The 27,816-nt window shown below is 38.2% G+C and overlaps 1 long non-coding RNA gene across 1 annotated transcript in view; it reads right to left on the bottom strand.

The window, feature by feature from the left end:
* Positions 1-17,383, bottom strand: part of LOC110021463 — a 32,088-nt gene extending 14,705 nt beyond the window's left edge. The window contains exons 1-2 of the long non-coding RNA XR_002293654.1: positions 17,304-17,383; positions 542-663 (exon numbers count right to left, since the gene is read on the bottom strand). This is a non-coding gene — a long non-coding RNA (uncharacterized LOC110021463). The remainder of the gene's footprint in view (positions 1-541; positions 664-17,303) is intronic.
* Positions 17,384-27,816: the final 10,433 nt, after the last annotated feature.

Below are 27,816 nucleotides of genomic sequence, written 5' to 3'. Positions count from 1 at the left end.
AAGGTCGCCATATATATATATATATATATATGATTCTCACATTAAGTTTCTAGAAAGTTACTTTCCCCGCAACAATTTTATAACCACCATTACAAAAAGCAACAACCATTCTCAGTAGGGCTCGCAATTATGCTCAAAACTTGCTCAATAATCACTCTCGTTTTAAAAAGCCAGAAATCGAGTCAATTCATTTCAGGTCAGCTTAAAATTTATTTGACTTAACATATGAAAGTATATAAATGAATTGAAGTCGACTCATATCTAAGGAAAAAAGTGCTTTTGTGTGAGAAAAAAGTGCTTTTGTGTGAGAAAAATGTGCTTTTGTTCACTTAAAAACATGACAGCCGGTAGTATAAATATCATGCCATGAGAATAAAGATTTTAGCGCAGATGAATAGCACTCGCCCCCGTTTTTTCTTACAGGAAATAAGCTCTTTCATCTCTAATAAAATGGCATCAAGGAAATATAAAGTCTCAAGCTAGCAACGCTAAAAAAACATGAGAGAGAGAGAGAGAGAGAGAGAGAGAGAGAGAGACTAACACTTGTCATGTAACTTCAACAATAGCTGCTCCCACGTTGGAAGAGTACACATTCCAGCAGCAACTGCCTACCGTACTGGCCATGTATGGTATGGTGCACACACTTGGGCATAAGCATTTTCTCTGAAGGAAACAATTTAAAAATTAACATTGGCAGCAGCACAGAAGTATAACATTTCTAGCAACCACTTCACCCCTTATATTCTAATGCTTAGTTCTTTTATTTTAAATTCAGATTTTTTTTTATTTTTTATTTTTGCAAAGTTGACATAAAAGAGGAAGTTTGAGGTTTTCCTTGTGAAGAGATTCTAGGATAAATATAAAAGATTTTGATGCCATTTAACAATTGCTACGGATTGTTGTACCGTCTTATCTCCGAATGACAAACTATGATGTGCACACTAATATGCATATCATATTGGTTGGAAATAAATAAAGAATCCTAAATTGTTAGGTTCGAGCACTCGTCTTGTCAGAGGAAAAATGGGCATCGATATGCATATCACATAATTCTTATGTATTTGCATATATAACACCTAAGCATTCATATTTCATACCACGCAAATTTTTAACATCACATCAAAATTACCACTATTATTACTTTTTAAAAGTAAAATACACCTTTTCATGCATAGATTTATGATGTCAAAGTGTAACAAATGTAAATATCAAACTTTGGGTGTTAAATATGTAAATACATAAGAATTGTGTGGTATGTAGTAAATTTCCCAAAAAAAAATAAGAAAAACATGTACTCTGATTCCTACCAATATGATCCCCTTTTTACTTTCACGGTTACTACACTTTTAGCCTGTTTGTCCTTTTTATTCTCTAGATAAAAAAACTGCTTCTCGTGTAGCAAAATGGTTAGTTTTTAGTCATTGCCATGAAAGTAGAGCAGTGGGTCATTGCTGAAAACTGAATCAGTTACATTGAGGTTTCTCTTCTGTTAATTGACCCCAGTAAACATTTTGAACTTATTACCTAATTATGCCGATTCTGTTCTGTGTTAAGTGGGCATCAAAGTTTGAAGAACCATTGTAATGTCCAACAAGCGTTAAATGGTTGCCGTGATTTAGAAGCAAAACAAAGACGATCAAGATTATGTTCTATCCACTAATAAGCAAAAGATACCATCTTAATAAGCATCGAAAGCTGCATAGAGACGGTCAACATCAAGGGGCAGCTATAGCTCCGCAATGAATGATATGCGATAAACTTGGAGAAGAATCATTGAGTTCCAGGTGAAAAATCTTTCATTGGTTCCTACACTGATGAAAAGTTATTGAGTTTGATGCTAACGAAGAAGATGGAGCATTGGTTCTAAACGAGTGAAGGTATGGCAGGCACGTCACAAATTGCACTGACTTCATTAGTACAAGTTGAAATTTAAACTTGGGAGACTCTCTTTTAACCGCCATACACAAGTTTAAGATTGTGCAGACTTAAAGCTGCAAATTAACCAATACACTTGGCAAGCTGACAGTAGCTCGACTCTGGTAGAGATCATTTATGATCATTTAATTAAGTAATCGATCAAACTTGAACACTTCTATAAATACATTTATGTCGAATGAAAGGCCTTGAATAGCTTAATGTCCAAATCATTTATGAACATAAACAATACCATGTAAAGGTTGTTAATGAACTCATTAAGATGCTTATTACAATTCTCGATTAAGACTTATTTGAATTTTTCATAATTAACATAAGTTGATATTATAATTAATAATTAATTATCCAATTATTAATTAATTAATATTTTAAAAACTAATTAAAAATTCAATATAATAAAATCAATTTAATTAAATCAATGATTGAAACTCTCATTGTTGGATCTTAAATTGTCTTATAGATCACACCCAAGGAATATAGCGTTTGATCAAATGAAAGTAAAGAGAGAGTGAAAAGACACATAAATAACACCTAATTTTGGGGAATTGTGTAGTGTTCCTCTGTGAAAACGATCTTCCTATTTATAAGTTATAGGAAGGGCAAATTACATGATTGTCCCTCATTTAATGTGGACGCTACAATAATTTATGAGTCATTACACTTTTACATATTTGTAACTCAAAAGGATATATTTTAACCTTGTAACGGTTATTCGCATCGTTCAATATCTGTAACTGCCTTTAGCACCGCTTCGTATTTGTAAATGTCTGGCTTGATCACTTGGTATTCATTCGATCGGTCATAAGTCATTCGATCAGATGAACGATCTTTGCCACCTTTCTCGAGAGGACCCTTGTTGGGTCTCATTGCCCTTGGGAAGGAGTGTTCCATCAGGCAGAGGTTCATTACCGTAATCTGACAGACAACCTAGCTTCGGTCGATGAGTCAATAAAAAAGGAATTCCCTCAGGTCAGTTGTTAATTTTTTCAATGGAAGATGTTGGTTCATAGGCTTCAGTGCGGCGAGCGGTGTTCTTTGAGTCGGTCAGTCTTTTGTTTGGTCGTCTTTAGAGATTGACTAGTATAATGTCGAGTGTTTGTACATCAACTCACTTCGTGCGATCCATCGAATCTTCTCGAGATTTATGGAGACATTAACGATGCATATAATTAGTTCATTGATTCTCTTACATCTTTGAAAGTGACGACTGTCATAAAAATAAGATATTTAAATAACATGATTGTTCACATAATTATTAATAAATATCAATAATTGTACTCCTTGAATTTTAATGTCGCTTGCTCCTATAAATAGGAAGCAATGTACCTTTTTTCTCACTATTCCCGAATTTTGTCTTTCGGTCGTTTATATCTACGAACCAATATGTCCGGTGTCATTAGAGCGAGTGAAGAAGTCCAGCTGATCGAGAAAAGACAGAGATGAGATAAAAGTTATTAACACCAAAAGGCCGAACGAAGGGACCAGACCAGACGGGTCCAAATTCAGGCAAACAACTTACCACAAAGAAGTTGCAGGTGGAAGAGGTTGGTGAATCGTCTGATTAGCTACCACTTCTAGAGGTACGAAGTCGGAAAGGAGGATGTATTCCAGATGCGTATGTTTTAGCCGTTGAACCGCTCGGTCAGCATCCGGCGTCAGCATCCGGCCCAACTGTCGTCACAGAAAGGGGGGCAAATGGCAATGGCTGCAAAAGTTCAGCTGCCAGAACTTGTTTTACTTCAACCTCCAACTGGGGAGGTCGCTCCCCCGACAGATAATCTGATCCAAATTTTGGCAGATGAAGTTGTCTGAGATGTAGCCCTGCCAATGGAAGGTATTCCCCCCTCAACCTTTGGTCGAAGGGGGTCTGCAGGGCGATGCCCCTCCCATCGTTGCAAAAAAGTTTCTGTACGTCAGAGATAGAGTGCATGATTAGTAACCTAGATTTTATTTTATTCCGACCTTTAATTTATTCTTATAACATCGACTCTAACACTGCAAAGGAAACCGTGGAAATTATTTGGCCCATAGAAATTAAACATCAACCTGAGCCAGAGGCGTCGATTGATCCTTCTACTCTTGCTGCAGTTGAGGGGGTATCCACCCCGCCGCCTCTTTCATTCCTACCACCTCCATTGGCCAACCCAATGACGGAGATTGATGGCCTCATGGAGTCTCATGAGTCCCTAGCCCGGTGTATGAACGAGACTGTGGATTCCTTCGCTCGAGCTGCGTATGTCAGCAGGAGGCCACCATATCGGACTTGCGGGAGGAACTGGCGGCCATGTAGGCTGATATGGAGGCTATTTGGGCCCACGTTGAGGATGTGGAGGCCCTCTGAGCCCGGGGTGGGGACATGGAGGCCCTCCGAGCCAAAGTGGCGAACCTACGGGGTGAACAGGCTGAATTTCGTGCCACCAGCTCGATCTCCCATTTCCGCACTGAGGAGGAAAAAAATAGAAAAGTACAAGTTTGGTGGGCGTGTGTGTATATGAGTCGATGAACCGGGGTTTAGTGCTGCTCGAAGTGGCTGACGACCCTACTGTAAAATATTTTTTTATAAATAAAATTTCATTTTTCCATAATTTAGTGATTATTTTTTTTCTTGCTTTGTGTGCCAAAGTGACATCTTGGCAGAACCTGATGTAGCATTTTGGCTTCCTCATGAGGCCCATATACATGTTTAAATGGATGCTAAATAAAACTATTGCATTTTTCTCTTTTATCGCCCTTGGATCGGCTTATCTTTAGAGTTAGATGACTCCCAAGTACTCTCCACAGAGATTTGGTTCAGTTAAACTGAGTAAGAGATCAATACTCACCAAATTCGATGTCAAGCAGTTAGACGAGACTTGTAGAGCACAAGTGTCTTCTTGGAGCAAATGGATGGAGATGTCTGGGCTACTGACTACCTAGGCGATGATCTCATCTTTTATCGAGACCAATTCCGTTGTGGGCTTCGGCTGATTTTGAGCAAAGAGCTCCGTTTGATTTTCAACTACTATTGGGTGATTCCAGCCCAAGTGAAGCTGAATTCCATCGCCGAGATAATGACATATATGATCTACTTGCGTCGAATGGGTGTCCCATGGTCTCGCGAACTATTTTTGTATAGGTTCTCTCTCTGAGCCAACACAAACGGGTATGTGGTTTTTGGTACTACCTGAAAGTTTCATCTAATCGACTTGGAGAACAAAATAAAGAACTGGAAACTCCGATATTTTAGGGGCATATGTGATGATTGGGGGATCCCAACAAGTGCAACCAGTGGCCCATACAAGAAGAGCAAGACGGTTCCTCCACAACTGAAAGCAATAAAACACATCATTCTCGATCGGCAACTATCGGTTGTGCAATATACCTACCCCTTGACTATGAATCGGGTGTTGTATCCGAGTGAATATAGCCTGATGACTAAAGAGATGTGGGCTGCTTCAGACGAGGCGGAGGATAAGCAGCAATTGGAGAAGGTCGCCCAATTCTCGAAGAAGGTGACAATGAAGAGGAAAGGAGTGGGCAGCTCCCCCGCTAGAGAGACAGAATAGGGAACGAAAGAGGCTGGCCCGCCGAGAGCAAGTTCCAACTTCGAATTTCATTCACTTGGTTTCCAAAACTTCCATTGTTATATACAAAATCAAGTTACTGCTGAATTAATTTTGATCGAGCGAAGACCTCCCCCAATGGTTATAGGTGATTCAAGAAATGACACAACTTCTTCTTTCTTCCAAGCGAATACTAAAGAATCTTCTGGGCGTTCCTCAATGCAGGTCTCTCGGCCATCTTCCATGGGTTTTATCCCTCTGTCAGAGAGGGGCAACGACAGTTGACAATCCCCCTTGTTACCTTCGGCTCAAACTGTACAGGTTGAGGGGAAGCCAATCAATGGGGATTCAGAGGAAAACTCGAAAGCAAGCCCTGACTCGGCTAAGGCAGCCAAGCATAGGAGAAAGGGTAGAGTTGTCTGCTCTGACTCTTTCCTCCTAACTCCACACAGGAGAAAAAAAAAGGGTCAAGGTCGATGGATCCCACTGCAAAAAGGCTAATCAAAGGTTCACATGAATTATGATTCAAGTCTTAGTTTGGTGAATATAGAGAGATATTGCTTCCCTTTAAATTTGGCATTGGCAGGATACATATACACAATTGTTGATGTCCTTTGTCAGCGGGTTTGGACAAGCATCTCAATAAACTCCGCCCGATTGAGCTGTGTCAATCGCTCAATCGTTTTAGGCTCCTGGGTTACAATTGTACTCGCCACTTGACCTCCCTCTATCTATCAATTAAGGAGAGAGCCGCCAAGTCTGAGGAAAGGGCCAAGAAGTATTGGGGGCGGGCGGAGCTTGCTACTATAAAGGCGGCCGAGGCAAAGGCAAACCTGAAGGACGTCAAGGCTAAGTGAAGATAGCATATGGATGGATATTTGTGGTTCAAGAGGAGAATGTTGAATTGTCATAGTGAATGTTTATTATGACGATCAATGAAGAGCTCCTCACAACACAAGTTGAGTGCTTGGAGGCGGGCCGAAAAATTGCAGTTGATGAATTCATTAGAGTGGGGATGGTTGACCCTAAATATTTTAACCTTGATAAGTTCAAGAAGCTCTACGATGCCCCCTCCACTTCTAAGCATCGTAAAGAATCCGAGAGTGACAATGTGGCTGATAGCGGGTCATCCAACATTCGACCCAAAGATCAATAAATTCAAAATTTTCTTCTCTTTTTTTTTCTAAAGTGTATATACCAGGATTTTGTAAGAGTGTGTATATAAATGAAATATGATATTTTTGTCGTTTTAACTTGAGATCATATGTTTGACTGTGCTTACTCTCTTGTAGTCTTTTTTTTCAGACTAAAAAACAACAATCTGAATCATTAAACACCATGATTTTGCCTGGATGTCAACTCCAAGACAGATGGACTTAGGTTTGAAGGTTTCTCCAATTGATCTGCACATTGCAAGAGAATAAAATATAACTTTGGGACTCAGAAAAATTCTACGTTTTGATTTACAAACACGCATTGGAACACTTTATGTGATTTCTTGTTGCGACCTTGCGTCGAAACGCTTTTTGGTTGCTTTTGGATTGTATTGTCACCAAGCGTCGAACTCTTCTCAATTGTCTTAATTACAATCATGCGTAGAAATGCTTTTCGATTGTCATTATTGTGATCAAGTGTCAAAATGCTCTTCGGTCGTCTTTGATGCGACCAAGCGCCGAAATGCTTTTCGGTCGTCTTTACTGTGACCAAATGACGAAACACTTTTTCGATCGCCTTTACTGCGACCAAGTGTTAAAATGCTTTTCAATCGTCTTTTATGGATAATCCAATTTCTCGAGTGTGACATAAGGTTCATCGATCCTTCGATTTCCTAAGCTTTTTTCCGGAGTTTGGGTTAATACACCACATCACAGTTAGCTTTCTCAGAAATAAATAAGAAAAATTTACGCATAATAATATTATTTTCTCAAATTTAATCATAGATACAAAGTAATCATTTTTTAAGGATAAACTTCTTAAGATCATCTCCACTCCATGTCCATTGGAGGCTACTTCTTGTATACAACTTTAATTTGTAAGCTCCAGGGGCAACTTGATAGTCAACGATGAAAGAACATGCTTTTTTGCAGTAACAGACAGTTCTCTTTATTTCTTCCTATCTCGGGGCAGCGTTTGTTCGAATTTCCTATAACAAATCGAGGACGAGTGAAGTTCCTTCGTCATTTGTATCTTGCCAACTAGTGAGCTCTTCTTCGTCGAAAGGCATTGCAGTGACTACTATTTGACTATGGCGATTATATTCGACCAGTAACATGACTTTCATTCCATGCGAAAACATGTTTAGCGTTTGTCCGGTCAATCTTGTTGGAGTGGTTCAGAAAGCCCAAAAGACCGAAGGAAGCACATCCGCCCATTTACCATTAGCGCCCTCCATCTTTTTCCTCAGCAGGTTCAAGATGATCTTATCCGCAGCTTCCGCTTTGCCTTTAGTTCACAAATGATGTATGGATGAGAACTTTAGGTTGATCCTATGACTCTGACAGAAATCTCTCACCCCCTGATCAGCGAACTAGGTTCCATTATATGTGATGAGTATTAGGAACAATTCATACCGAAAAATTATGCCTATCCAGATAAAAGTTCAAATTACACTTGCAGTGATCTGGGCGAGAGTTTTCGCTTCTATCCATTTAGAAACATAATCCACAATGACCAAAAAAATTTCGTTGTCCCCTCAAGGGAGGAAAAGGTCTTGAGAATATCCAACCCCTAAACGACAAAGGGCCAAGGACTAACGATCGGTTGTAATTTCTGTGTCGGCTGATGTTGTAGTGGAACATATTTCTGACATTACTCGCATCTTCGAGAAAACTGCTCTGCATCCTTTAAGAGAGTCAACCAGAAATAACCTTGTCATTGAACTTGTGAGCTAAAGCTTTTCCCCTTGAATGGCTTCAACATTTGCCTAAATGTACTTTCCGAAGAATGTCCTCGACTTTACTTTCTTTGACATATCTTAGAAGCAACGATGCGGTGATCTTTGGAATAGCGTGCCTCCAATAAGAAGGTATTGGATGACTTTAAACTTGAACCTTTGGAGGTCTGCTACTACCTCATGGATTTTCCCTGTTTTCAAGTTGTGGATAAGAAAATCTATCCAGCTATTGGTATCGCCCGCCTCCATCTCCATTACTCCTGGCGCTTCAATGGTTGGCTAAGAAAGCTCTTGGGGTACATTGTTTCAAATGTGTATGTTTTTCAATAAGGGGCACTTTGTTTCGAACGTGAATGTTTTTCAATAAGAGATCTGCCACTTGGTTCTCCTCTCACTCAATGTGTCGATAAGGAAGCTTATAAACTTACTTATTTTCATATTCACCTTACCAAGTGTTTGACCATCATTTCATCTCAAGCTTCAAGTTTCTCATTGACTTCGTTGACAACAAATTGTGAATCAGATATTACTATTAAATGTCGAGCACTCATTTCCTGAGTTAACCATAGTTCGACTATCAATACTTTGTATTTTGTCTGATTATTTGTGACCCAAAATCAAGGATGCCTGAATGATAGATTTGCTCTCCGATTGGACTGTTTAATGCCAGACCAATTCCTGCTCTTTCCTGGCCTGAAGCTTCATCAACATGAAGGATCCAAGTTTGCATGCCTAGATTCGTCACTTGATCCTCCCGACTCTAATAAATCCACTAAAAAGCCTGCTACACTTTGAGCTTTGATCGACATTCGAGGGATGTCAGGTCATACTCACTGAGCTTTACGGATCACTTTAGTAATCGATCGGAATGTTCCCGCCGAGTGAGTATAGACTTAAACGGATGATCAATGACCACTTTAAACAGATGAGTTTGAAAATATGGTTGGAGCCTGAGAGCAAAAACAATCAGAGCAAACGTTAATTTTTCTATAAGAGAATATCTTATTTCGGTTTCCCTGAGGACTCGACTGGTGTAATAGATGGAAAATGGTTTCCCTAACTCCTCTCGGACCAGAACCAAACTAATGGCTTCCGGCCCAACTCCCAAGTAAAGTGAAAGTCCTTCCCTTGGATTCGGACCCTGCAATAGCAGTGGAAAGATTAAAAAATGTTTCAGACTCTGAAAAGCTTGCTCACATTGGCTCGTCCACTCAAACCTTTTGGCATTCCTTAGCACTTTGAAGAAAACGGTGGACTTGTCTCCTGACTTGGAAATAAATTGGCTGAGGGTCGCAATTCGGTCGGTCAGCCCCTATACCTCTTTGGTGTTTTGGGGAGAAGGCATATCGAGAAGTGCATTTACCTTGTCGGGATTAGCTTTAATATCGAGGAATGTTTTCACCTTCTCGGGCTCCAAACATGCATTTCAATGAGTTTAATTTCATATTAAACTTCCAAAGTGTTTGAAAAGTTTCTTTTAAATCGCACAAATGTTGTTTGGTCGTTCTACTTTTTACTAGCATATCATCCACATAACCGTCAATATTCTTTTTTGCTTAAAAAAGATTACATCCATGAGATGCTGATGAGTAGCACTAGCATTTTTTAGCCCAAAGGGCATTACAGTAAAGCAATATAAATCTTCACTGGTAATAAAAGTTGTCTTCTCTGCGTCAGTTGGTGCATTTTGATCTGGTAATAACCAGAGAAAGCATTTAAGAAACTCATGACCGGGTATCCTACCACAGATTTCACTAGAGATTGATCTTGGGCAGCGGATAGCTATCATTAGAACAAGCAACGTTCAAATTTGTGAAGTCCACACACATCCTCCACTTGTCGTTAAACTTTTGTACCATAACCACATTGGATACCCGGGAGGGTACTAAACCTCTCAAATGTATCCTGCCTCAAAAATTTTCTTACTTCCTTGCGAATTGGTCCGACTAAAGTTGTTATCGTTGACCTGAGCTTCTGCTTCACAAGTCGAGCAACAAAATTGGCATTGAGCCCGTGAAAAGCCAAATTAATAGGGATTTCAGGCATTTCAGTTGTCGTACAGACAAAAAAAATTGTGGTGATCTTCGAGAGTCTGGGTCAACATTTCTCTGTGACTTGCATCAAAAGTTTCGCTGATTAGAAAAAAATTACCAAGACCTCGAGGCCTACGGTGATTTTGATTATAGCCTCGTAAGTTTCAAGACCTCCTTCCTGTTGGTGTCGCATGTCCATCGTCTCTTGCTTCAAGCATCCTATGGCTCGTAGATAACATGTTAGAGGCTGCTCCAGATCTCTACGTATAGTAACTATCACCCCATTGCAGGGAAAGTTCACCGCTACGTGGTATGTAAACATCACGGCTCCGAAATTGTTGAGAGGGTGATCAAATATTGCATTGTATGTTAGTGGTGCATCGACAACCAAGAAATCCTCCATGTTGGTGAACTGGTTGACACCTTCTCCCCAGGTGACAAAGAGTGTTATTATACCCGAGCGCCACCTTTCATTTGCTAAAAAATTCATACAATGGGCAGGCCGGTGCAGTTAACTTGTCAATTGTCAAATTCATCTTCTTGAATGCATCTCTGAAGAAAATATTCTTCGAGCTACCGATATCAACCAGGATAGACCCCACATTGTAGTTACTAATTAATGCAATAACAACAATGACGTCATTGTAGGGATTTTCGACTGGAGGAAGATCTAAATCAATGAAAATAATCAAAGATGAGGCTTCCTTTTAGGGATGGAAGTCACAACGCAGTAGTTTCCCGATTGATGTTTTTTTTCGGTCAATCCTTGGGAATGAATTGCTTCCTAATATTGTCAGAACTATCCCCACTAAGTGGATAGCATTGGCTCGGGTAGGCTCGCATGATTCTGTAGGGGCTTTGTACTTTCGCCAAGTGTGGGCCTATGGGTCTACAAACTCCTTGAGCTTTTCGGCTCGGATTGGCTCCTCCACCAGGCTACGGAGGTGCCGATATTTATTTGTATCGTGCTCGTGGTCTCTGTGATACTTGCAATATTTTTTTGGGATTCTAGAGGCAAGCTCCGATTTTAATCGGAGCCGCCTTTCCGAAATACTCACTTTCTATTGTGTCTACAAGTTTCGTCATCGAAACTCTCAGTGACATAGGCCTGGGCGTCCCCCGATCACTTGTAGACCGATCATTCGATCGATTGTGTTGCGTCCGTCTCATTCGTCTTCTTTATCCATTTGGGATGAGCTGCCGCTTTCTTGTTTCTAACAAGGGTCATTGTTCTCACTCCATCCATCATCTCTCGAGCTCTTCTTGCCTACTGTCAATCTGATTTATCACCATTTGAAATCAACCGATTCATATATTTCTCGGTCACAATATGATCGTTAGCCAACTCCATAAGTTTAGCCAGCGTTTCGTATTTTTGCAAACAAAATATACCTAAACTGTGGACTCTCAGTCCTTGTGCTAGTTGATTTGACAACTGTCGGCTTTAGGTTCCGCACCTCGAGCATATCCTTCTAGAGCCTAGTAGCATATGCCCGCAGGCTCTCGTTCAGTCCCTATTTAACATAACCACAAAGAATCTGAATCATTTTGTGACTTTTGGATTTAAATCACATGAAACCTGCTCCTAACATTTCGAACCGATCTAAAATGACACCAAGCAATGTCGGGTGATTTTAATTTCAGCCCCCTTCTTGAGCTACGTGAGTTGGTAGGGATGGGGGTAAGGTTGAGTAGTTAACCCAAGCTTCTCCACCACGGTTGTTGCAACCACATTCTCCACATTCTCACAACTTCCCACAACTTCCAGAGTCGATGATAATGTTACAAACCTTGTTTCACGTGTATGATTTCGCCACTTGTTGGATTAGTATCTTCTTCTTCTACCACATCATTGTCCTCTAGATCAACCTCTTCTACCAATGAAATAATGCACCGGCAAGGACAATTCGAGGATATGTGACCGAACCCATGACATTTGAAGCATCTTATACTGAATGTAGTTCCTTCCCTTGTTGTGATAGCAGTCTCTCACGGCTGGAAAGCAGTTTTGATGTAGTTTTCAACTTTTTAGCCATCGGCCTGTGCCCATAATTGAAATGATTTACCGGAACCGTCCAAATCATTGGTAAAAATGCATATTGGGGCGTTCCTACCCAATTTATATTGTTTTTCAACCTTCACCGCCAAGTTAATAACATCCTGTAATGTCCAGAACAGTTGGATTTGAACCACATTAGCGATAAATGGTCATAGACCACCCACAACATGTGCAATAGTGTGTTGTTCAGGTTCAAAAAGATTGCACTTCAATCCTGACTGTTTGAATTCAGTGATATATTCCTCAACGGATAATTCTTGTTAATGAAGGTTATGAAACCGGATAAAGACTTTTTGTCGGTAATGCTCGGGCAAGAATTTTTGTTACATTCTTCATTTTGGTCAAAAATGTGATCTTGGATCTTCCATCTCTTTGTTGAACCCTCTTCAAGTTTTCCCACAAAAGTAAAACATTTTTCTTCAATTTGATGACCACCAGTTTGATGATATGTTCTTGTGACACCTCTTTGAATTCTAGAATGCGTTCAGCTGTATGTAGCAAATTAACAAATTCATCGGGATTCAATCTTCCAAAAAAATCAGGAATGTCGATTTTGATTATAAAATTTGGAGGTTTACGTCGATTTTCACGCCTTAACATACGTAGAGGTTGTTTATCACCATTAAATATCTCTTGATGAAATGGGTTATCTTCTTCCAAGCCGATCACCACCTCATTTCCATATTCATTTTGGCATTCCTCTAGATCTCACCATTCAATAAGCACCAACCTTGTTCATAGATGACGAATTTCTTGTTGCAATTCTTCCACAACAAAATCTCACCATTCAATAAGCATAACTAAATCTCTTGTTGCAATTTTTGTTGCAATTCTTCCACATTATTCCTCCTTAGCAAAATCTTCAATTGCTTTTAGTCACCGGAAAAGAGAAAAATAACGGCTATAGACCTATAGGAGAAAGGAAGATAGTGACAGTTGAAACCATGAGCCTCAGATCCGGGATTCCTGATCACAGAACCTCCAAAAATCTGGTGGAAAAATAGAAAACCAGAAATCTGGAAACCTGGAATTGTAAAACAGCAAGACTGCAAAACAGTTCTTGCAACCATCAAAATGCAGAAATCAGGAAAGATCTAGACTGAATTCTAGAGAAAGGAGAATTCAAAAATAAATGGAAGAAAAAAAGGATGAGATGCACAAGAATTTGGAGAAGGAAGAGATAAGATGTGCAAGAACCGTGCTCTAAAACCAAGATAATACAGTAACAAGGTAAAAATGGAATCTACAGTTTCAAAAATTTCAAAAAAGAAAGAAAGTAGGACCAAAGAACCCAAGGAAGAGAAAGAATGCACTAAATGAATGGAGAGATGACTGATCATCACCGGGCACCACTCCAAGGTACTAAATACACTTCTTAACCCGAGAGGATGCGTGAAAGGTTATTATAACTAATCAAAAACTCTCTATATCCCCTTCTAACATATAAGGCTGCCTCATACAAGCAAACCCTCAACAAAAACAAAAAACTAAGAAAAGAGACTTAATTACAAGTATAATTACTAAAAACGTAATAGTTTCAGCTCCTGCATCAGACAAGCTCAAATTGATGCTGCTAATGACAAGCCATTGGTCCCTTCAAACCAATTGATGTCGATGCAGGCTGATTTTACAACTGTTGGCATTGCACCTAATCGTAATAAACACAAGAAAATTCCCACACTAAATCAACACTTCCATGATAATGACAGAGACAATTTGGAAGATGTTGAGTTTGTTGATGTGCTTAAAAGGATTTGTTGGCTTGCACAATCGAACGAATCTTACCTACCCAACCACCCTGCCTGACACAACAACAAGCAATCTTTCGGACATGTAACGTCTTAAAGAAGGTCTGTTATGTGATCATTGATGATAGCAGTTGCAAAAAATATTCCGACAAAAATAGTGGTCGGTGCCTTTAATTTACCCACCACGAATCACCACGGGATGTATCGATTAGTTGGATCAAGAAAAGGGATGAAATGAGCATAAGCAAGATATGTGGAATTCCCCTGTTGTTTGGAAAGCACTATCAAGATGAAATTATTTACAATACCATAGACATGAATGCATTGCACAACCGGCGATATGATGTTAAGATTGTTCATGAGGGAAAGAAGAACAATTATCCTTTACAGTGGAATGAAAAGAAAATTGTTCTTCTACCCTTTTCTTCTTAATCAGATCATGAGCTCGGTCTTTCATTTCGATCACTCACTAAATCCAAGGATGAATTCAAAGCTAAACTTAAACAAAGTGATAATGTGCAAAAGCTCCTAACACTAACACTTTTAATGTAGCACTTGAAATTACAACAGAACAACTGGTTGAATATCCAAATCTTAGAGGCACAAATATTCCCATCGAGTTTCCTCCCATACGGGAAGAACATCATATAGACTAAATTTGAGCTTGGAGTACCCTAAATTTGCTGCATTATTGCGAATCATACTAGTATAGATTACCAACCCCCAAACCCAAATGCATCAAGTAAACTTTCTCATCAATTCCAAAGTACATAAGGCTTCACTTCCATTGATCTTAGCACCATTAAATATCTCTTGATGAAATGGGTTATCTTCTTCCAAGCCGATCACCTCATTTCCATATTCATTTTGACATTCCTTCAGATCTCACCATTCAATAAGCACCAATCTTGTTCATAGACGACAAATTTCTTGTTGCAATTCTTCCACAACTAAATCTCACCATTCAATAAGCACAACTAAACCTCTTGTTGCAATTTTTGTTACAATTCTTCCACATTATTCCTCCTTAGCAGAATCTTCAATTGCTTTTAGTCACGGGAAAAGAGAATAATAATGGCTATAGACCTATAGGAGAAAGGAAGATAGTGACAGTTGAAACCAGAAGCCTCTGAATCTGGGATTCCTGATCACAGAACCTCCAAGAATCTAGTGCAAAAATAGAAACCCAGAAATCAGGAAACCTGGAACTGTAAAACCGCAAAACTGTAAAACAGAGCTTGCAACCACCAAAATGCAGAAAACAGGAAAGATCTAGACTGAATTCTAGAGAAAGGAGAATTCAAAAATAAATGGAAGAAAAAAAAAATGAGATCAACAAGAATTCGGAGAAGGAAGAGATAGGATGTGCAAGAACCGTGCCATGCTCTGAAACCAAGATAATACAGTCACAAGGTAAAATTGAAATTTACAGTTCCAAAATTTTCAAAAAAGAAAGAAAGTAGGACCAAAGATCCCAAGGAAGAGAAAGAATGCACTAAATGAATAGAGAGATGATTGATCATCACCTGGGCTCCACTCCAGAATACTAAATACACTTGACCCGAGATGATACGCGAAAGGTTATTATAACTAATTAAAACTCTCGGTATCCCCTTCTAACATATAAGGTTGCCTCATACAAGCAAACCTCAACAAAAACAAAAAAACTAAGAAAAGGGACTTAATTACAAGTATGACTACTAAAAACATAATAATTTCAGCTCCTGCATCAGACAAGCTCAAATTGATGCTGCTAATAACAAGCCATAGGTCCCTTCAAACCAATTGATGTTGACGCAGGCTGATTTTAAAATTGTTGGCATTGCACCTAATCGTAATAAAAAATAGAAAATTCCCACACTAAATCAGGACTTAGATGATGATGACAGGGACAGTTTGGAAGGTGTTGAGTTTGTTGACGTGCTTTAAAGGGTTCGCTGGCTTGCATAATCGAACGAATCTTACTTACCCAACCGCCTTGCCCGACACAACAACATGCAATTTTCGGACATTTAACATCTTAAAGAAGGTTTGTTATGTGATCATTGATGATAGGAGTTGGAAAAAATAATCCGACTAAAATATTGGCCGGTGCCTTTAATTTACCCACCACGAATCACCACAGGATGTATAGATTAGTTGGATCAAGAAAGGGGTGAAATGAGCATAGGCAAGATACGTGTAATTCCCCTGTCGTTTGGAAAGCTTTGTCAAGATGAAATTATTTACAGACATAGACATGAATGCATAGCACAACTTACTTGATCAACCATGGCAATATGATGTTAAGATTGTTCATGAGGGAGAGAAGAATAATCATCCTTTACAGTGGCATGAAACGAAAATTGTTCTTCTACCCTTCTTCTTAATCCGATCATGAGTTCGGTCTTTCATTTCGATCACTCACTATACCCAAGGATGAATTCTAGGCTAAACTTAAACAAAGTGATAAAATGCAAAAGCTCCTAACACTACCACTTTTAATGTAGCACTTGAAATTACAACAAAACAACTGGTTGAATATCCAAATCTTTGAGTTACAAATATTCCCATCGAGTTTCCTCCCTTACGGGAAGAACATCATATAGACTTAATCCGAGCTTTGAGTACCCAAAATTTGCTGCATTATTGCGAGTCATACTTGTATAGATTACCAACCCACAACCCCAAATGCATCAAATAAACTTTCTCATCAATTCCAGAGCACATAAGGCTTCACTTCCATTGATCGTAGCCCTAATTTCCCCACATATCTATCCCTTCTGTACTCAAACCGAATGAATGATGAACAAAGGAAGCGGCGAACCGACCTTGGAAAATTATTCGCTCTCCGCAAACTTAAACGCAACGTCAAGGCATCCGAAGAGGACTAGTCGGAGATCCTCAGAGCTATTCTCCAAAGACCTTGCCAACTCCTCAAATGCCTCCACCACAGCCGACAGCGGCGTCTCCACCTCCGCCTCCTTGAATGAATCCGATAACTAAAAGCAGCATTCCCCTTCCATCATTGGCCAGAAAGGAAAATGAGAAGAGATCTCTATATCACGTTTTGAGGATTGCAAGATAAGAGTAGAGAAAGAGGCAGAAAAATACTTTGGGGAGCGGAGGGAGAGCGCCATGCGGGGCCAATACACAGACCATCGTGCGGTGTTGCTCGCCACTCCTCGATTCGCCGGGTGACGGAACGTTTGTCTCCGGCTCGGTACATGCCATTATATTTTTGGGGAGTTTACAAACATACCACAACTAATTATTCTATTTACATATCTAACACCTAAACTAATTATTTTCCATTCTGCCACCTGAAACTTTTCTATTCACCGTTAACAAATCCTTGTGGGCGATCAAAACTCGTGCTCTCCATTCAATGAAACCAAGCCAACAAGTGTTAGGCAAGCCAACATAGCCAATTGGGGGCAACTGATCACTCAAGCTAGTCCAGCTATGTATAGTTCACTCAAGCCGACCAAGTGCATGTTAACAACTCAAGCAAATCAAGTTCAATAAAGATATGCTAATGGTTATTTGATGAAATCAAGTTTCTATCTCACAAAATGTATCATTTATCTTTTTGGTCCATAAATTTGCTTAGAAAGAGATATACAATGCTCCACCCTTTTAAATTCAAATGTCGATATCAAGTAAAACTAGCCAATTTAACCCTAGCCAAGTGATCACCTCTGCCCTGAAACAATCTGTTTCATGTGTGCTCCTTATCTTTTTTGCTTAAGGTAGAAGTACCAACAATTAGAGCATCGAATTGTTTTCTCCTCTCCGCAAACCCAATCTTTCTTAGTCGTTGAGCATTTCTTCTTCTATTTTAGGAAGCCATGGCCATCAACATTCTTCTTCCTTTGCTCTTTTAGCTCCATTTTCAGTCATAAACAACAAACAACCTTCTTCTTCCTTTTTTTCTCCTTCTATCAATACTAATCATCCCACCCGATTAATGTTCATTAGATGTCTCACCATCAAACTTAATAAAAACTCATAGGCATCCACATCTTCCTCTACATTTTTATCTCTCTTTTTAGCTCATAATCAAATTTACATGAGTTGTTAGTTGGTGTTACATTTTTTGTGTAATAACTTATATAGCACTTGAAACATTATGATTTATAAATCAAGCACCATTTTTCATCCATTTTTTAAATTCTCACTCAAATAAAAATTCTTAATTATTCAATCGTTTCACACGTAAATGCATCAGTTAAGTAGTTAAAAAAAAGTATGGGTGCTAGTTTTATAAATAGTGATATTTTGAGCGATACATATGTTATTTGGGCTCAACTTTGATGAAGTTTAGATTGGACTTATTATTCTCAAATCAGTTTTATTAATAGTTGATTAGGTTGAGATTATATTAATGTATTAATATTTTGTATAGTTTTCTTTTAAATATTATTTAAGTAGTGCTCAGCTTCGCTGCAATCTAGCTAATCTTGACTTGATTAATAACTTTAATTCATGTGTGTAAACTCAAATAGATTTAACTTTTATATGTTTCACTTGCTCAATACTTTAAGATGCTTTCATGTGCTAAGTAAGAATTCATGTCTGTAGAATCTTTCAGTTAAGTTCTATATTGTTGAGTGAATCTATAACAAAATTGGGTTTCCATAGTAGGTCTTTGGTGGTAAGCAATTATATTTCTATACGGATAAATGTATTCTTTATTGTTAAAGATGTTATGCTTATGACTTATATTAGTTTTCTATATATTTTATAAAATTGTAAGTAATTCCTTTGTTATTCACATATTTGTTGCATAAATATTTTAGATTTTTTTTGTGTGCTCAAAATGAAATGAAAAGTTACTTGGTAGTGTAGTTGCCTTAATGTATTGTTAAATCTATACTTTCAATTAATTTATGTAATTGCAATATTTATTTTGTATGAACATCATCTCTATTAAATGATTAGATTGTATCCTACTAATCATTTTTTGATATGTAAGCACTAGTAATATTTTTTGATAACTTTATGTTAATTATTTGTTGGTGATGTGTGGAATGTGCATGTTTTTTATAAGAATACTTGTATTGGTATTGCCCTTTTTATTAACTCAGAGTAATCATTGGATTATTATTGAATTGATACATACCTTTTATAATATGTATGTGTGTATATAGCACATGATTATAAGCATAATTGTATTAAATACTTTTTGCATATATGGAATTCATTAATGTTGCAATACCACAACAGCTTCGATGATTAGATAACATTGCTATCCTACTAGTATATGGTGCTTGTTATTATTTTTTGTTCATTCTATTTGTCTCAATGGTTTATCATTTATGCTTTAACATATAAAAATTATTTGTTAGTTTTGATTTATCAAAGTCATTCATTGTAACCTCTCTTGTTGTAGGTTCTATTTGGTTGCTTGATGTATCCTCATTACAGAAATAGTTCTTCCAAGAATTGAATATAGTTGCACAAGATGATGGAAGGTGCAAAGATTAAGTGTGAATGTATTTTGAGTAAGATAACAAGTATTTTAGAAGATTAAATATGAATCAATCTTGAGTTGATAGCCACCAATCTTAAGAAACTAATCAAGTATTAGATCTTTTATGAGCTTTGTAATTGTATGGTGGCTAGAAATGATTGTATGAGAAAAATGTCAAGTGAGCTTTTGCATAAACTCTAATAATATGCAACTCACATTCAACTCAGCATGATAAATAACTGTTGAATTTGACTTCTTACATGAGAGTGAGCACACTTCATTGAGAATTAAGAAAATAATTCTTGCTCAATATATATATATATATATATATATATATATTTAAGTATTGCCTAACTTGGGTTGTAATGACAATAAGGAATGATTTTGCAACTTTCTCTACTCGGTTCGACATGTTTTTTCACGCTCTTCTTAATTCCACTTCAAATTTTGGCCTATCCACGTCTTACAATCGACAATAGCACGTAAAGTATACATACCCTTAGACTTCAAGCGAGTGATTTTCGGCATTGGGCGAGTAACTATAATTCTCATATTATGCATCATCTTTTATTCAGATAGATCCATATTCTTCATATACTTTAACATATAAGATAATAATATCTTTTAACCTTAAAAATTTTAATTAAAATATTATGTTATCCAAAAACTGAATAAAATCTATTATTATAATGAAAATAACTTTAAATAAAATATTTTTTTGGGGTCAGCTTGGCCATTTCTATTTCAAATAAATATAAATCCATAAAGCCACAATTTTTATGGGCACATCAGAGTTGAAAAGAGATCGCTCTGACTTTGGTCTCTTAATTAACTTAAATTTATGATCCAAACTTTGTTAAAATTATCGAAATATTTAAACAATTTAATAAAATTATATCTTAAAATCATAAAGTTCTTCATCACTAAATCCCATCAGATTCAGTCAAAACAGCAATACTGCAGAATTAACTTAGCCATCTGCAGTGCTTAACAAAGCCATTCCAAATTATTTAATTAGTTAGTAAAAGAACAACAACATCAATAATAAAAGAGACCAAAGAATAAAAATGGAATCAGTCCAGCTTACCCCTCACGGCCTCTAATCATTATTAATTAAATCCTAAAACTGCAGCCACAGAGTGTTTTGTGTTTGCTGGAAATCTGGGGGACATAAACTTCTACCCTCATATATATAAATCAATCCATCTTCTCTTATCTCCCACATCAGATATTCTAATCTCCAATCTTCTGCTTGCTTCCATCTCTCTTACAAATCTCTCTCCTTTTCTGTGTGGAAAAATGCCTGTTTGCAGTGGAAGCAGATGCAGTGAAGAGAAAGAGATGGACTTGCTGTATCTGGAGATAGAAGAAAGGATTTTGCTCCTCATTTCAGATGATGAAGAAGAAGATGGAGCGGTGAAGAAGCCGGAGAGAGCGGCTCAGCTTCCTTCCAATAAGTATTCAGTATTCCTTGGTGCGAGTTGGTATAATAATCCTTTTAGTGAGCAGCTGCAGCAAACGAAGCAACGAAGAGATGGCTGTTATGGAAGGGAGAGTTTTGGGAAGAAGAATAGGCCGTGGATTCATTACTGGGACAGGAATGGTGGAGTTCGGAGTGCTGTGTCTGAGATCAGCGGGAGGAGAGGGACTGGAGTTTTCCTACCAAAATCTATGGCTCATAGCTGTTGATATGGAAATGAAGGGATTGATTGGTCTTGATATGCACAGATATTTCATTTATTATTATTTTTTTAATAATTGGTGTTTAAGGTTATTTGTTTTTTTATGTGATTTGTAAAAAGAATTTATGTGATAATATTGATGTTCATGCTTGAGGGAGTTGAAACTTGAATGCTAGCTTTTTTGCCATTTCTATGATTGGATGCCACAGGTTTTTGGAGGCCGGTGGCATGTGATATTGGCGAGTTGTGGACGAGTAACCATAGCAATGACAACATGATGTAATTTGCGGTGTATTTAAAAAATCTCTCAAATATATTAAATTCACAATATACTTATTTTGAATTGTTGGTTTTGTTTTAAATTTGTGCACATAAAAATGTGTCAGCACGAATCTCAAAGTAAATGGGCGGCTCAGAAAGAATGTGCGGACAATCGAGTGTAGAAGCAGACGACAGGCATTTCCAGATGTATTGGCGAAGGAAACAGCTTATCCGAACGATCGGCAGAGAAGACGCCGAGAGAAAATCCTATAGGGTGAAAATCAACCTTCAGGACGATCGACGGCGAGCACATTTTGCCCTGACGCCCAAGGGACATCAGCCTGTCTGTTTCATTGACGAGGATCTTCCCCAAAAGGGAAAACCATATAACGATATCATCGTAATAACGACGTTAATAAAAATAGGGAGTATCCTCATTGATAGAGGGAGTTTTGTAAATGTGCTATTCAAATAGGTATTCGACAAGCAAATCGTCACTTATGATCAGATAACCGCACTGACCGGTCTGTTGTATGGATTCTCGGGCGAAAGAAGGGAAGCACTGAGAGTGGTCGGGCTCCTAGAATTTGGTGAGAAAATGAAAATAATTTGCACTCACAAAAGATTTTCTCATGGTACATTTGCCCCAACTTACAATGTTGAATTTTGTCAACCACTGCTGAATAATTTCAGAGCGGTAGTCTCAACTTGCCAAGTCGTTGTCAGGTTTCCTGGAGATGGAAAAATCTTCACGATCATGGGTGACCTGGAGCAGTCTTGGGGCTTCTACCTGTGGGCTATAAACAACATAGAGCACGATCCCCTGGACATTCAAAACATGAGGGAAAGTGGCCTTGAGAACAGCGAGGCCACTCGTGAGATTTTGGTGGTCGAAGGAGAACCATATATACATTTTATGATAAGCTAAGCTTTTGATGCAGATCACACGGAGTTGCTGATCCAAACCCTCAAAGAAAATCAAGATGTTTTCGCGTGGACGGCCGCTGGGCGTGCCTATCGATGTCGTGTACCGCGTTGAATTTTGACCCATCGACTCGAGCCATGAAGCAGAAGATAAAGAGTCATGTTATGATGTTGGCAGGACCCATCTGAGAGGAAGTATGAAAGCTGGAGGAGGCAGGGTACATTCAGGAGGTACAATACCCCATATGAGTCTCCAATGTAGTAATGACCCAGAAGGCCAATGGAAAGTGGAGGATGTGTGTGAACTTCATCATCCTGAACTCTGCTTGTCTAAAAGGCTCCTATCCCTTACCGAGAATCGATGCCCGGGTGGATTTGGCGGTCGGCCGCTTAGTTCTGAGTTTCCTTGAAGCATTTTCCTGGTACCATCATATCAAGATGCACCCAGCTCACACAGAAAAAATTACTTTTATTACTTGTGAGAGAGTTTTTTTGTTATAATATATTGCCCTTTGGGCTTAAAATGACAAGACAACTTACCAACGCCTCATGGATGTAATCATTGCTAATAAAAAAGAACGGAACATTAAGATGTATGTTGATGATGTATTAGTTAAGTGTCGGTCAACCAAACAACACATTGAGGATTTAAAAGTAACATTTCTAACACTTATAAAGTTTAACATGAAATTGAACCCACTAAAGTGCACCTTTAGGGTCGTGTCAGACAAATTCTTGGGGGTATTTCCTAACCTATAAAGGCCAAACGGAAAAATATCCAAGCACTCCTCGATATGCCTCCCTAAAAACATCAAGAAAATCTAGAAGCTAACTGGTCGGATCGCAAGTTTTAGCAGATTCATCTCCAAGTCAGATGATAAGTGTGTCATATTCTTTAAAGTACTCAAGAGATGCAAATGCTTCGAATGGACACTGAATTGTGAAGATGCCTTCAGGAATCTTAAACAGTTCCTCACCTCTCCTCCCCTCCTTCGGAGCTTGAAACCAAAAAAAAAGCTTTATCTTTTACCTCGGGATGAGTCCTGAATCTGTCAATTCGATCTTGGTCCGAGAAGAGCTCGGCAAGTAGCATCCAATGTAATACATCAACCAAGTTCTTAAAGGCATTGAACTCTGATATTCCATAGTGGAGAAACTGAGATTCGCCTTGTTCACTTCAGCATGAAAGTTCTAATTATTTTTTCATCTACACCCCACACAAGCTATCACAGATCACCCACTAAAATCTGTTCTTACCAGGCTAGAGCATTCTGGTCGACTACTCAAATGAGTAGTGGAACTCAGCGAGTTTAATATTAATATCTCATATATCCCCTAAATAGTAATAAAAGCACAAGTGGTTGCAGATTTTCGGGAAGATTTCTCCGTGACAGAAAGGGAGAACGAGGATCTAGTGATCGGCAGATTGACTTGGACCCAGTTTACTGATGGGGTGTTCGGCCAATCAAGTGCCGGGCTTGGAGTTTTTGTGTGCAGCCCCACAGGGGAAAACGTCTACCACTCAATCTAGGTAAAATTTTCATTGACTAACAACTAGTTGGAATATGAGGCTTTGCTTGCAGGATTCGCTTAGCCTCGGAGATGGGAGTCCTCTACATAATGGTAAAGGTCAATTCACAACTCATGGTAAACCATATCAACAAGAAATTCAAAGCTAAGGATGAGACTATGGTGAAGTGCCTAGGGAAGGGAAGGCGATGACGAAGGTCAGTCTCTTTACTAGTTTTAGAATTAAACATGTCCAAATGGAGGAAATCAAGTCACTGGCCTCCTATCCTGGAGTCTTCATCTAGGATAGGAGCTACCAAAAAGACTCGATCGATCCTAAACCATAGAACTTACAATGGAGATACATCACGAGTAGAGGAAAAGCTTGATGAACTCATACATTCAGTACCTGAATACGAGAGAGATTGACGAAAAAGTCACCTACTGTAGGAGATTCAAATATAAGGCTGCCCAATACTTACTAATCAAAAGAAAATTCTTTAGGAAGTCTACCACGTATTTATACCTAAAATGCATTGGGGAGGACGAGGTTGAAGACATACTCTGAGAAGTTCATGATGGGGAATGTAAGAGTCATTCTGAAGGAAAGAAGCTTGCTCACCAAATTCAATGACAAGATTACTTCTGGCTGAGCTTACTCAACGACACTAAAGAATATTTCCAAAGGTGCATACATGTCAAAAGTATGGTCCATTGTGTCATCATCCATTTCAAAAACTTCACCCGATCATTAGTCCTTGATCGTTCACCATGTGGAGCCTCGACATTCTTGGACATACCCCCCAATCAAAAGAACAATAGAAGTTTTACTGGTAACCATCGACTATTTCTCCAAGTAGGTGGAGGCAAAGCCCTTGACACACATAACGACGGAAGTAGTCCGAAACTGTATCTGGACTGACCTGATTTACCGATACAGATTTCTTCTCATCATAATTACAGATAATGGGATCCAATTCACCTACAAAGGAGTTGAAGATTTATGTAAGAGTCAAGAGATCAACCTCAAGTTCGCCTTCATACATCACTTATGAACAAACAACACTAAAGTCTGAGGAGAAGCACCCTCCACAAATTTCAAGTCATTCACTTCGTGTAAACAAGCATATTTATAGTTAGGGCATTCAAATAAGCAAGGATTTATTCTAAAAACTGATTTTCGCATACGGAGCACACACACGCAGGGGCTTTACACAGGTGTGTCAGTCATTTGCGATGAAGTAGTGTGAGATCACCCGCCCTAGGCATGAGTGCACTATTTTAGGCGCGGGTAAGCCCACGAAGCGGTGCGAGTATGTTATCTTCTCTCGACTTGTGTGTTGGTGTGTTGGTTTTAGGTGTTGATGTGTCAAACTAGAATTCCTTTATTTTCTCTTTGGCATCTCAATTTGTTTCTTTTGATCCCCAAGTGATTTAATTTATTATAACCTACAAACCATAATAAAATACCTTACACAATTGTAATGTTATAATAAATATGCACTAAAATATCAATTTACATGTGAGAAAACCTCACATATTTCATCCACATCACCTACTTACCACAAGATCAACCATTGATCATATATGTCTGGTTAAAAAGTGGTCTTTTAGCACCCCGTCTTCATACCGAAGTTCATCCTCATGCTAGTCAAGAAGCTAACCTCCTCAAAATTGGATGCATGGGCTACTTTATACAAAATCACCAAGCTTGTGTGGATAATACGTCTATTGAGGGGCAACAAATCTAAAAGCAACAACAAAGAAGCTCTTAAATATATTTATTGAGTATGACCACAACTATATTTTCAAGAAGAAGTATCATATATTTTGACCAATTCCCCAATCTTGAGAAACACAAAACATTTATGACACCTCAGTCTAGGCTCAATCGATCTCATATGGACTCGATTAAACCTCTTCTAACACGTTATGGTCATTGAAAAAATGCTATGAGTGACAACTTATGATAGATAAAAAATTTGTAGTAGAATTAATATGACTTCATCCGTACATGTTAATACGATCGAGCATCCTTGACAAAAGAATTTAGGACGAGTTGAAGATCCTTGGTGGATTTCATTTTCGACTTTAACCATAACAGGTTAACGACGTCAAATATTTATTATGACAACAACTTAGGATACGTCAAAGATCCTTATTATATTTCATTCAACTTTGTCCAACAGGATAATATTGTCGATCATCTCAGATAATACAACCTATGATGGGTCTAACACCTTAATGGATTTCCTTAAACTTTATTCAAAATTGTTTAACACCACAAAGCATCTCCAGAAAGATGACATGGATGGGTTTAAAATCTTCAGTAGATTGTAATCGACCTCTTACAAAATATGTTACGGTCGTCAAGCAAATGTTTTGAATAATAGCTAAGGAGAAATACAAAATCCTTACTAGATTATCATTGTCCTATTCCATAATAATTTACGGTTGTCAAACAAATGTATTAACTAACAACTTAGGATATGTCAAAAATCCTTGGTGGATTGTAATTAACAACTTCCATAAGGGGTTACGATCGTCAAAAAATGCTCCAACTAACTGCTTATGATATGCCAAATATATTTTGTGAATTTCCTTCGACTTTGTCCACAAATGTTAAAATTGTCGAGTATCTTAAACGAACAATCCAGGACAAGTTTGACATCATTGGTGGATATTTATTCGACGTTATCCTCACAGGTTAACGTCGTTGAGCACCTCCAACAAAATAACCTATGATGGGTATAACATCCTTGGGTGGATTTCATTTGACTTTATCTATAATATGCTAATGTCCTCAAATATCTTTGGCAAGATAACCCAAGATAGATTTAACATCCTTGGTGGATTTTGTTCGGCTTTGTCCATACCATTTTTATGTCATTATATCAAGCATCTTTGGAGAGACAACCGAGGATGGGTCTAATTTCATTCGACCTTGTCGAGCACTTCCGACAAGACAACCTAAGATAGGCAAAACAACCTTGATAGATTTCATTTGATTTTGTTTATAACTGGTTAATATTGTGAAACATCACTAACAAGACAACATATTAAAGGTCAAAATCGTCAACTTTATCAATAACAAGTTAACGCTATCAAATATCTCTAGTAAGACAACCTAGTACGGGTCAAATATGTTCGGTGAATTTTATTCGACCTTGTTCATAAGAGTTTAACGCCGTCAAGCATTTATGAAGTAACAACCTATGATGCGTCTAACATTTTTTTGTGGATTTCATTAACTTTGTGGATTTCATTAACTTTATTGAGCACATCTGACAAGACAATCTAGTACGAGTCAAACATTTAGGATTTTTGTTCCGTACTTAATTGAGTATATTGTGCAACAAAACTTTTTATTTAATTTTTTGTGTAGTGTTATATATAGTATATCTGAGCCCACCTTATAAATTAAGATGGTCTCCAGAAGGTATAGAGAGATTATTAGAGATTCCATAAAAAAATTATTATAATTGCAATAGAATTTCCCTTTTTTTTTATCCTCGCTGTCATTTTTTGTATAGCTTAGAAAATTCTTTTTTAGGTGATATGCGTCCACGGACATTCTGGACTCTAATACATATGTGTATAGAAATTAGGGGTGTAAACGAGCTGAATAAGAGCGAGCCTAAGCTTAGCTCGTGTTCGGCTCGTTTATATTTAGAGCTCAAAAAGTGTGTTCGTGTTCAACTCGTTTGCTTAGCGAGCCGAACACGGCTCATTTGCTTAGCGAGCCGAACACGAGTCGTTCACAAACAAAGAGTCG

The sequence above is a fragment of the Phalaenopsis equestris genome, unplaced genomic scaffold, assembly GCF_001263595.1.
Source record: "Phalaenopsis equestris unplaced genomic scaffold, ASM126359v1 Scaffold000002, whole genome shotgun sequence".
Lineage (NCBI taxonomy): Eukaryota > Viridiplantae > Streptophyta > Magnoliopsida > Asparagales > Orchidaceae > Phalaenopsis > Phalaenopsis equestris.
This window is presented reverse-complemented; position numbering and strand designations above follow the sequence as displayed.